General features: G+C 45.0%; 1 protein-coding gene and 1 non-coding gene across 2 annotated transcripts in view; one reads left to right on the top strand and one right to left on the bottom strand.

Moving 5' to 3' along the window:
* The window catches only part of BROX (BRO1 domain and CAAX motif containing), a 493,186-nt gene that overhangs the window by 479,253 nt on the left and 1,321 nt on the right, over positions 1-12,612 (top strand). The window lies entirely within an intron of this gene.
* Positions 7,883-7,955, bottom strand: TRNAK-UUU (transfer RNA lysine (anticodon UUU)). The gene has a single exon. It is a non-coding gene; the product is annotated as a tRNA-Lys (tRNA).

Below are 12,612 nucleotides of genomic sequence, written 5' to 3'. Positions count from 1 at the left end.
CAGCTTGAGCCCACCTCCAATATAATTAGACACTGGGCTACTGAGACTCAGACTTTCTTTGTATCTTGTCTGGTTACTCCTACTCCCAAATGTGACCCAGAGGCCATTGGTACTGGCCAGCAAAGTGCTCACCAACAACTAAGTAAGTTCATGGAGGATAGATCTATCAATGGCTATTAGGCAGGATGGTCAGGGGTGGTGTCCCTAGCCTCTGTTTGCCAGAAGCTGGGAATGGGCAACAGGGGATGGATCACTTGATGATTACCTGTTCCATTCATTCCCTCTGGGGCACCTGGCTTTGGCCACTGTCGGAAGACAGGATACTGTGCTAGATGGACCTTTGGTCTGACCCAGTATGGCCATTCTTATGTTCTTAACAAAGAACTCCTGTCTTAGACCGGACAAACTCACTATACCTACTACCACTTTCATGGTTTTTATCCATGAAGGGTAGCATGTGAGGTCTCTACTGAAAGCTTGTAACTTATCAATACTCAGTCATTGTGAGATGTGTGAATGGGTAATATTTAAGGAATATTGTGACTATATTGGAAACTATGCCTTATGGTCTTGGAGTAAAAGGGTCACCTGACTCATATGCCTTGGTGAGTAGAGGGAGTGGTCATCCCTTCCTGGTTAGCTAGTGATGAAATGCAAGGTTCAGAACAGCCAATGGAAAAAATCACCAAAGACAACTGCAATCAAAACCACTTGGAAATAAAAAGGAACATTATAACAGATGAGAGATTTGCCCTGTTTGTGAATAAAGACAAAAGACTGATTCAGTCCATCACAAAAGACACTCTGCATCCATTTGCTGAGAAGCCAGCTTGTTGAGCAGGGGAGTTTCCCTAAAGATTGGATCCTGGTTCCCGTGAAGCCAGCCAGCTCTGCAACAGAGCAAACTTTGGGGGAAAACCTACTTTATTAGAGAGGAAAGGGTAACGATTGATAAAGTGTAGGCTGTAGTTCATTTTATTATTTTGTTCTGTATTGTAACCATTTGCTTCCATCACTTTCTCCTGTTTCTAATTGAATCTCTAGTCTTTCTTAAATAGATTCTTTTATTATAAGTGCTCAGAGTACTATACATTATACAGGAACAGTGAATGAAGGTAAAACTGGGGCACACTGCTCCTTTGGGGGCAGAGTATCTGGGATTTCAGTGACTAGCAGTGTCAGGGGCTGGACAACAGAGTGGAATGCTTCAGGGGAACACTAGGACTGGGAGGCACTTCTTGTTAACCTGCTGGGCAAAGACAGGACTGGCATTGCCCAGAGGAGAGTGCCTAACAAGCCGGTGGCGTCAGGGAGCAAACACCAGACTAACACAAGCAAGACTCCCTCATGCTGGGGACAGGAGAGAAGGTTACACGCAGTCCTGGCTACCTCAAGAACAATCCTACAAGGTCAGGGTTATTGCTACATATTGTAGCAAGTCTGGACATTGGAGGCTGTTCTTTGGCCTCCCTTCACAAAAGGTGTTTGGCATGTGGTATTTTCACTGAAAATCTTTGCAGGTTTGGACAGTGCAGCCTTATTGCACCCTCTGAAGTGAAGATAGAAGTACCTGAATTTGATGGCGAGAATGACTGAGAGAGCAAATTACCTTCTCCACTCCATCCTCCCCCTTCTCCTCTGCGTCCTCCCTCCTCACCAAAGGGCTGCTGCTAAAGGTCTCTGCCTCTCCCACTGCTCCACCCACGTCACTTTGAGCCCCTTCATTGGCATCCTCATTTCTTACTTGAAGAAATTCAAGAGCCTCATGCTTACTTTCAGAGGCCCTACATAGACTTTGTCACTGCCACGTTTCTCCTCTTATTCCCTCCCACTGTCACGTTTCTCCTCTTATTCCCTCCAACTCTCTTGGTACATTGCACCCAGTTCTCCCTCCTTACCACTTGCTCTTTGCATTAGTCTTCCATCCATTCTCAGCAATGACACCTTCATTCATACATTTGCTTCCCCCTATGCCTGGGACTATCTCCCACTTTTCTGTCAAGCACCTCCGAATCTTCCTTTTCTGTCAAGCTGCTTCCCAGCCAGAAATCCTTCCTGTCTCAATCACCTCACTCTTGGGGCCCAGCTCTCCACCACGCTAAACCTAGGGGTGTCATTTGCATCAATGCAATTTGGGTGTGAAATATTAACCAGTCAGAATGCTGGCTTTTTACACTTTCTGTGCAATGATGTAAGTGACTGCATGAGGTGCGGAGTAATGGAGAATCAAGCCCCCCAGCGTCCTCACAGCTGTTGTCCTGTCTTGTATAGATTTGATTGTAAGATCCTAGGGGCAGAGAGACCATGTGACACTTACAGCACTAGATCAATCAAAGGATTTTCATTTCTCATCCCCAGCATGCGAACAGTTAAAACAGACATGCTGCACCCACTCTTGCTCTGAGGGGGATTTTTTTTGGTTCTTTTTTTAAATGAGATTTCCACAGTTGGAGCATTCTGTGCACACCATGAACCAAATCCTCCTGCTGCTGCTTGCAGCCCCATTGAACTCAGGAGAGGGTTGCACCACTATAGTAGAAGAGAATGTGACCTCTTTCTTTCTGGGACTAGTGTTCCCAGCAGCTATTTAGCCACAGATTCACCTTTCCAGGTCAAATACAGGTCCAAAGCACCTGTCCAGGTCATAAGCTTTTAACGGAATGCTTCTCTGCTTGGTCTCTTTTTTTAAATTCTCTAAGAACATGAATGTGAACATGACAACAAGCATTTAACAAGCCATGCAAACTCTGCCCTCATTAGTCTGAATATGGGAGAAGCAGCAGCTACATGCGGAGTGGCTGCTGATTAACATGAACTTAAGAATGTAGGGCTGGTTGCCAGCTAAAGGATCCCTTCAACCAAGCACAAATTAAGTGCACAGCATGTGAGAGAGTTCAGGCGTATTGCAGTAATGAGTCCCCCTGGACTTTTCAATTTGGACTTCTCATGAAATATCTGATCTGAGTCTAAATTTTGAACACCCCAAAATCTGGAGGTGCTTGGGCTTGGGATTTTTGTTTAGCCCATTATAAAACAATAGGGGTCATTTACAAAATTTGGATCCAATCTGGCTTCAGATTTTGAACCCCAGCCCCACTCAGAGTTTGGGGGCATCAAGTTCTAGGATATGGCTCCATCTCTATACTTCATAAAGCTTGTGAGATGCTGTGAAAAATCCATTTCTATTGCCTTGTCCAAACATCTTCCAGGGTAAGAAGTAGAAGACTTGGACCTTGATTCCAAGAGAATCTTTTTCTTATCAGTGTTGCCTCTCTCCTCTTCTGCAGCAAAGTAAAGATAAAGGAGTAAGCTGAGAGGTGCAGTCCTAATGCCAAGATTTTGAAAAGTAATTAGTGATTTTGGGTGACCAGCTGGAGACATCTTAAAGGGGCCTGATTTTCAGACATTGCTCAGTATTCACCCTCTTGAAATCAGACCTATTTAAATACTATGCAATATCTGAAAATCAGATTCCTTTCAGATGTCTCCAGCTGGTCACCCAAAAATCACTAGTTACTTTTGAAAAAATCTTTTCCTAAGCCCATAAGAACCAGTAAATATGTGGATGAATACTGTAAGTCTGCTCTTAGCTACTATGACAACAGGTGTCTAAGATCCTAGATATAATATGCGAGATAGAAACAGAGGGATAAAGACACATAGGCAAAGACAAAAAAAATTTAGAACTGGAACCAGGTCCAATTTCTTCAAAGCATTAAGGTTTTGGTTTTGGCCCATCTCTTGCTCTGGATGATCATTTTTAGGTTTGTATCCTGACAAGGTTTCTTGATTGTAACTAAGTATTATGCATGGTTCCGGTATGCAATTCCCAATGTTCCAAGGAAGGACAGAAGAACCATTTGCAGTCATTGTGGATGTCACCTCTGTGTTTGCTGGAAACTAGGCATTGTACCATGGCTCTTGGAAAGGACGTCTCTAACAGAAGCCTAATTTATTGAGTTGGGCAACATTCTTCCCTATATTGGCTAAGAATTAATTTCATTAAATATTTTAGAAGACTGAAATGATGATCACTATGACTAGGTCTCTGAAAGATTCTGGTCCAAGACCTAATAATTCTGGGTCATTGTTTCTTTGCAGTTAAACTGGGCCAATATCATGAAATTCTCATGCCTTGATGAGAAAGAGAGTAGACTTCTCCCCCGCCCCCAGGTTAACATTTTGTTCCTTTTGCTGGGGGAAGGAATAAAACTGCTAGCCCAACCAAAACAAGATGGATTGAGTCTGGCTGAAGGGGATGAAGTGCCCATTTTACAGATGGGGGAAATGGAGGCAGAGAGAAATTACGTGACTTGCTCAAGATCACACCAGAATTCTGTGGCAGAGGAGGGCCACATAGAAATAATGGGACAAATTCTGACCTGATATATGCAGGTGGGACTCTGACATCAGTGGAATTGAAACTGCTTATGCCAGGTCTGAAATGGGCTCATTATGTCAAGAATACTTTGGTTGCCTCTTTTTATTGGCAAAGACATTGCTTGAAAAAAGAATAATTACCGTGACCTTAAACAGGGTGCTGTACTTTAGGACACTGAAGTAGCTATTCCTTTAAGGAATTCAATTCCTGATTGTTATTCCTTACACTTTCCCCCCTCTCTTCAGTTTTTTCCACTGCCATTTATTCATTACACTCCCCTTCTCTGCACTACAAAAACGTCTCCCAGGAATAATGCTCTCATGCTATGGTCCTCTGGGGTTTAGGAGCACAAGTCTGCACTAATCTCACCACAATTACCTCTCCATATTACAAGATACAAGTCCAGTCACTCTTTTTAGACAAGCTCATGAGGTCTCAGAGGGTGAATACAGCCCTTTGTACAAAGCCATTTAAATAACCAGTTCTTCCTACTGTGTATTGTTTTGTTTGCAACTAGGTTGTCATAATCTGTCTGGTACATGAGGCATTGGGACCTATCACAGACCTTTCCAGAATACCAATCCCTTTAGGAATGAATGTGGCTAGCTAGAGCTATTTCTACACAGTAGTCCAACCCCTGGCACTTGTACACAGTGTAGCTTTACAGGAGAAAAACCCCCAAAGATATGGGACATTTCTAAAGAGCTTTGAGTTCTTCTGATTCAGAGCACTATACATCTGCAAAGTATTATTAGATTACTTGCTTCCCATTATAGGCCTCCAATCAAGAGGAAGCTATTGCATAGCACTATACTTTTCAAATTCTTCACAAGACCATTGAGACCTGCATCCAGATCCAAGCTACATGACTCACACGTCTCTAATCACCACTGTGCATCCATTACATCCTCGGCGGATTATCAAAGGCATGGGAAGAATTCCATCTGCAGAGAGAGTAAGAATATTTGTACCATTCAGTTTAGGGAGGAGATGAGCAATGACAAGGTTTCCTGCCCGCTTCCCCCCCGGCCCGCCCTTCTGTGGAGTGAATGACTGCCCGAGATCAAGCTTAAAATCTGTGGGTCTCATTCATGGCTGCCCTGAAGCCCCTTTCCACCAGCCACAAAGCATCAGCCCTCTGCTGAATTCCTCGTGCAAAGGAAACCTTTTGTGCAGGAGGCATTCCAGGAACGTGTTGGGAATTAGAGGGGAGTAGTGAGATCTGTGACCCTGGCATCTCTACATCTCAACTATTATGCAGATGCATAAAGCCCATGGGACCTTGTCAGTGGGGGCACAAATTAAGGCAGCTCTGAGGACTTCTCTATCTTCTGCCAGGGACTGAACTGGTCTGAGCTGCCCCAGAATCTGGGTGACATTTGTGACATAGGCTTAAGTACCTGCGAATTCACCCTGGCCTGCTGTAGAGTTCTCCTAGCCTAGCCACAGTGCCACATAACTTGAGGGCTGCGATGAAAGTACAGCACCTTGGAAATCCGCCTCCAACCCTATTTCACAGCACCACCACTGTAAGAGTCTTTATTACAGCACGTGGGTTTAGCCAGCCCTGGAAGCCTCCCTGTCTGTGCCTCGCAACTAAGATAACACAGAGACATGAAATGTGACAGTTAATGGGAAGTCTAAGAGGTGCCTTGCCTGGAGAAGGCCAGTCATACCATAAAGTCATACCATACCAGTATCTATACTTCCTATTGCCATAGAGGGCATCATGCATCTCTCAATTATGTGTGTCTGTGTAAGGCATACAAGTTTCTGTACTTGGTCTGGGCAATAAAGGTAGAGTAATTTAATTCAAGTGGAACATGCGACTACCTTTACATATTGTAACTAGCCCTTGCACCTTTCAACTCTTTTAGCTGTCTCCAGGCCCACACTGACCACAAACAGTTTTCCTCTGGGGAGGGATTGCACCCCAAGTCCATAACTCACTCCTGCTTCCTTCCACTTACCTTGAAGTCAGTTTAAATCTCTGAGCACTGGGTGATTACCCAATGCAGTAGTCAGTCTAGATTGCTTTAAATAGAAGCAAATCTTATTGAAGTCAATAAAAAAAAATCATTAGGTCAGCATTATTTCAAATAGACCCCTCCTAAGCCAACAGTGGTAAAACTATTGCTAGGTGGGCAATAAGCTTATGTTCCTAAGCATGAAAAGTTACCTATGGAAGGACACAAATGGTTCCCCTACCCCCACCTCAAGAATCCCACCATGTGTATCACAAGCTCCATTGCTCCCCTGCTTATCTTAGGAGGGCCTGTCTACGCTAGGAAAAGGACAACGAGTGTCAGCACCAGGTTTTCCTGGGCCACCTCAAGGGCGTGGTGTTAACCATGTGAAGGGAGAAAACCATCTTCAACACTGTTCCAGGGAATATCGGGTGAAATTTCCAAAAAAAAAAAAAAAGAAACCACTCACCATCAACCCCAAACTCCTTCCTCAGTTCCCTTCCTTTTATCACTCTCTAGAGTCCACTCTCACATGTCACTTTTCCTCTCTCATAGTTGCTCTCCTGTCCTGCAGCATATGATCCTGATCCTGTGCCCACTGAAGTCTTGGCCATTAGTTTATGTGGAATGAGGATTGGGCCTATTGGTATTCTCCCTGTTAGCATTCTATTCCTTTGTAAGCCATTCAGGCAGAGTATTAGTGCAGAGCAGGGTAACTAAATATCTTATTCTTTTACCTCCATATCCTATACTTGGCTTCTCACCCTTTGCAGTCCACTTTACAAACTAATGAAGTTATGTTTCTCCTCTCCCCTGCACATCTCTCAAATCCACTCGCCCTGCTTCCCATCTGTATAGCCATGCTTTTGTTTCTCATACAGAGAAACCACACCTACTCTTTACACACCCTGCAGAAACCCAATTCCTTTTGCATCTCATCAGCCCAGCAGTGTGTTTGTTTTGCAAGTAACATGCTGACAGAGCACCAATTTCATTTGCAAAGAAAAGGTCCTTTTGGGAAGAAGCACGCCTAATCAAAGAATTCTTGAATCTGTAAAAGAGGCCGAACACTTTGCTATGACCCTTCATAACCATTCTGGGTTTCCCCCCTATTTCTGTTCAACTATTACACCAACATTCTGCCTCTTCATAATTTGCATTTATAAAGTGTTTCCAAACATCATAACTCTCTGCACTTCCATGGCACCTCCCAAGGATCATAGAAGATCAGGGTTGGAAGGGACCTCAGGAGGTCATCTAGTCCAACCCCCTGCTCAAAGCAGGGCCAATTCCCAACTAAATCATCCCTGCCAGGGCTTGGACCTTAAAAACCTCAAAGGAAGGAGATTCAACCACCTCTCTAGGTAACACATTCCAGTGCTTCACCACCTTCCTAGTGAAAAAGTTTTTCTTAATATCCAACCTAAACCTCCCCCACTGCAACTTGAGACCATTGCTCCTCATTCTGTCAGATGTCAAGGAGGGTACGGAAGAGCTGCCTTTTGAAGCTCTTGGGGGAATACAATCCCCCCTATACCTGACCAGGGACTTGAACCCTGGACCCTCAAATTAAAAGTCTGATGTTCTACCAACTGAGCTAGCCAGGTACACATCATAGCACACTTTACAAACATTAAGTCATTTAACCTCACAACTTAGTGAGAAACAAGAACCACCAGGATATTTTCAAAACTTTCAGCCAGCAGAGTGAGGAGGCGCAGTTGCTCTCACCACTAGAACCAGAGAGGCAGAAGGACTAGTAGCTAGAACCCATCAATAAAAGATTCAGGAGGCCTGGGGCGAGATTCTATGCTGTACTACTTCAAGGGATGGGGGAGTAGTGCAGGGGGAGGAGGGCTACGGTGGCTTTAAACCATTGTTGTGCTCTCCCAATTCTGCATTGCTCCAGGGCCTAAGCAGACTTCCCTGCCACAAGCATAACTGATATGTTATGCAACCTGTTATGGCAATCTGTTCTTGGCTGTCCTGGGGCAGCAGTGCTGCCCAGAATCTCTACATCACATTTCCCTCCCCCCCCCCCCGGCACACCCCTTCCATCCCCAGCCTCATCCCCAAGATGCCCCTGCTCCTGAGACTTATGAGGGGTTTTCAGAAGCCAGCCACAGGAAGTTCTAGCACCAGAGAACTTCAACCTGGGTCAGATCTGGGGCTTTTAAAGCCCCTTTATGTCACTCCGACTCCTTTACCAGGTGTACAGGGGACCAAAGCAGAGATTCCCATGGCTCTAGTCCTGACCCAGACACAGACTTGCTGTGCAACCTTGAGAAAGTTACTTCACCTCTCCATTTCAATTTCCGTGTATGTAAAATGGGAGCAATGAGAATTGCCCAGTTTGTAAAGCACATAGAGATATTTAAATGTTAAGTGCTATAACACAGCTAAACGTTAGTACCATTATCTTCTTCGCCCACTCCAGGCCTTTTTCAGGTTGCCCTATACACCTGGAACAGCCTCCCAATTAATGTGTCCTAAGCTCTCCTCCCTCTTCCTTGCTCTGTTTTATGTACTCTTGAAAACTGAACACCTGCATGAATTCCAGCTATTATCTGTATTAGAGCCATGCCTAGAGGCCACTTTGGATATAGTACGGGCCATGCATGTAGGAAGAGACAGTCCCTGTTCTGCAGAGCTTACAAACTAAAAAAAAGACAAGAAAGGGAAGACCGGGTGAAAGGGAATATTGTTATTTCCATTTTACTGAGGGGGCCCACAGATTAAGGCCCAGATTTGACTGTCAATGGGATTGTCTCTTAAGTGACTAAATCCCTTTTGAAAGAGAGACTGAGGCTCCTGAATCAGTTAAGTGTAGAAACTCTGAGAGCAGGGACACCTAAATAGCTTTAAAAATCTGGGCCTAAGTGACCTGGCCAGACTCACATACAAAGCCTGTGCAAAGAGGAGAACTGAACCTAAACCTCCTCACTGCTACATCTCGACACCTAGTCTAGTGCCTTAACTCCAAGGCCATCTTTCTCTTCATGACCATATGCTGGTCTATATAGTGCATTGAGCACTAGTGTTCTCACTCAGGCCTTTAGACTTGAGATCCCTCTCTCAAGAGCTCATGTTAGGCACAGTTCCTATCATATGGTACTAATAATCTCCCACTAAACCCTCCAATAAGCACAACACCCAAAACGTTTTGCTCTTTAGCAGCATTCCCTCTCCCCCAATCAGCTCAGTAGCCACATGTGAACCTATAGCCCCACTCAAATATCAGAGGCTCTCTGCTGTAGCAGGGACAGTATCAGCTGCTTCAGTAACGTTTGCTGCAGCATGGAGTCATCATTTCAGTGTCCATTCTAGAACCCCATTCTAGTAACAACTCTACTTCCAGCTTAGCAGAGGGCTGTCAATATGGATGTTTGAGGAGAAACCAAGAACAAGTTTGAGGACCCAAGCTGCGAAGACTGGATCCAGCCTGGAATTTTTTCTATGCTGGGAGTCTCAGCTCTTCAGATTTGGCATTTTGATTTGCCTAATTAGAGACAAGAACCAAGCATAAAGTTTGGGTCCAGGCCCTTGAATCTAGGGTGTTTGTATCCAGAGTCTTGGGCCCAGATCTAGTTGCAATGTGTCAAGTCTGCTTCCCCCACCTCATTTCCTCCCACCTCTGATAAATCCCATGGGCTGCTTGGAAAAGCCCATCTATAAATGGTTTTATAGAAATCATAGAACTGGAAGGGACCTCGAGAGATCATCTAGTCCAGTCCTCTGCTCTTGTGGCAGGACTAAGCATTATCTAGACCATTCCTGACAGGTGTTTGTCTAACCTGTTCTTAAAAATGTCCAATGATGGAGATGCTACAACCTCCCAAGGCAATTTATTCCAGTGCTTAACTACCCTGACAGTTGGGATTTTTTTTCCTAATGTCCAACCTAGACTTCCCATGCTGCAATTTAAGCCCATTGCTTCCTGTCCTATCCTCAGAAGTTAAGAAAAACAATTTTTCTTCCTCATTCTAACCTTTTACAAACTTGAAAACGTATCATGTCCCCTCTCAATCTTTTCTTTTCCAGACTAAACAAAACCAATTTTTTCAATCTTCCCTCATAGGTCATGTTTTCTAGACCTTTAACGATGCTGCTCTTCTCTGGACTCTCTCCAATCTGTCCACATCCTTCCTGAAATGTGGTGCCCAGAACTGGACACAATACTCCAGTTGAGGCCTAATCAGCGCAGAGGAGAGAGGAAGAATTACTTCTCATGTCTTGCTTACAACACTCCTACTAGAACAGCCCAGAAGGATGTTCACTTTTTTTTTTGCAACAGCATTACACTGTTGACTCATATTTAGCTTGTGGTCCATTATGACCCCCAGACCCCTTTCCGCAGTACTCCTTCCTAGGCAGTCATTTCCCCATTTTATGGGTGTGCAACTGATTAGTCCACTTAGGAACGAACACTTTCCATTTGTCCTTATTGAATTTCATCCTATATACTTCAGACCATTTCTCCAGACATTCTGAATTTTAATCCTATCCTCCAAAGGACTTGCAACCCCTCCCAGCTTGGTATCGTCCGCAAACTTTCATGTACTCTCTATGCCATTATCTAAACCATTGATGAATAGAACTGGACCCAGAACTGATCCCTGCAGGACCCCACTCTATATGCCCTTTCAGCATGACTGTGATAACACTGATAACTACTCTCTGGGAACAGTTTTCCCACCAGTTTTGCACCCACCTTATAGTAGCTCTATCTAGGTTGCATTTCCCTAGTTTGTTTATGGGAAGGTCATGTGAGACAGTATCAAGGCTTTGCTAAAGTTTATTAAAGTAGCTGGAGTTCAAGCTGCATCTTTGTGGACAAGGTCTTTTTTTTCCCCTCCCCTCCCCTGCTGGCTCAGTGTTTAACACCTTCCCACCTCCCAAAAGGACAGGGAGGGAGGACAAGAAAGTAGGGCTCAGTTAGGCAGGACAGACACCCCAGGAGAATATCCAAAAGGGAAATGCTGCCCTCTGTAACAGCTGAAGTGGAGAGGAGACAGTTCAAGCACATCAGGTCAGGCGTTTATCTCAGCAATATTGCAAGTTCCACAGCAGCTCCCAGGGAGAAAAGCGGAAGCATTGCTTGCAGCCAGAGCAGTGCTTGCACCATATAGCCGCAGGGTAAAAGAACAAATCTGAAAGCATCCTTTAGAACATGCCTGTGCTCAGCAGTTTCTCACTATTGTTTAGAGCAGAGGTGCCCAGCCTTGAACAGCTGCTGGGCCATATCATTGCTGAACGTGCTTGCAGAGAGACACAGAGTCGTTGCAGTAAGGTGTTCTGACTCTGCATCACCTTGACTCAATGTTATAATCTACTGATGCAACAGTAACGAAGCCATCACCCAGCAGAACTGGAATACCAAGCTGAGGTTGTTTGGGACCCTCTGAAACTCCATTCAGTACATTTCTTCTCTGCCTCTTGTTCCCTTCAAGGATGCATATGGTAAGGCATTGCTCCCCTCCACCCCTCTTCTTGGATGGAAGCCTTAGCCAGAGGCTAAGTGTGTAATAAAAACACTCAGTGTGTAATAAACAAGCAAGCAAGCGAGTAAGCGACTTCCTAAGAAGTTGTGAGTGTATAAAATGCTGGACTTGTAGGGCTCAAGTCACTGATTAGGATATTTCTGTTTATTTTCCAGGATAAACATTTTGCCATCATCACATTCAGATGTGTACAGGGACAGATCCAGAGCTTTTACTTAGGGCCTGGATATGCCATGAGCACCTTCCTCACATGGATCTTCCCCTCCCCCTGCAAAGGAGAGGGAGGAAAGCTGTTTCTGCAACAGTGGCTCTCTGTACTCTGTATTAGCTTTCTGCTGAGCTGCTCCACCCTGCAGTTTTCCAGGAAGTTCCACTGGGTAGGCATTGGCTAGGAAGCTCCCGGCAGGACAGCTACAGTGGACGGGAACTGCCAAGGAGCTGGGAGATGGTGCCACAGCAAAGGAGACAAAGGGCTGGACTCCTGCTCCCTGAAGTCTGCTGGGGTTGTGTGCTGAATCCATTTTCTTCCTCAGGGTGTGGTGCGAAGTGCTTCCCCCTGTGGCATACATCCTCTGGGACCTCTCATGTGGGGTTCTACAACCCTCCACCTCATTGACAAGGAGAGCGGTCACCAGTTCACCCTGGGGCGTTACTCAGGCCCTACTCCTGTTGACTTCTAATGGTGGCCTGACTCGAGTACAATCTCTCAAACTGAATTACGCCTTCTGCGGAGAAGCCCATTCTGAACAATCCTGATTTTAGG

The sequence above is a fragment of the Eretmochelys imbricata genome, chromosome 3 (assembly GCF_965152235.1).
Source record: "Eretmochelys imbricata isolate rEreImb1 chromosome 3, rEreImb1.hap1, whole genome shotgun sequence".
Classification (NCBI taxonomy): Eukaryota; Metazoa; Chordata; order Testudines; family Cheloniidae; genus Eretmochelys; species Eretmochelys imbricata.
Note: the sequence above shows the minus strand (reverse complement) of the source record. Positions and strands in the feature narration are given on the sequence as shown.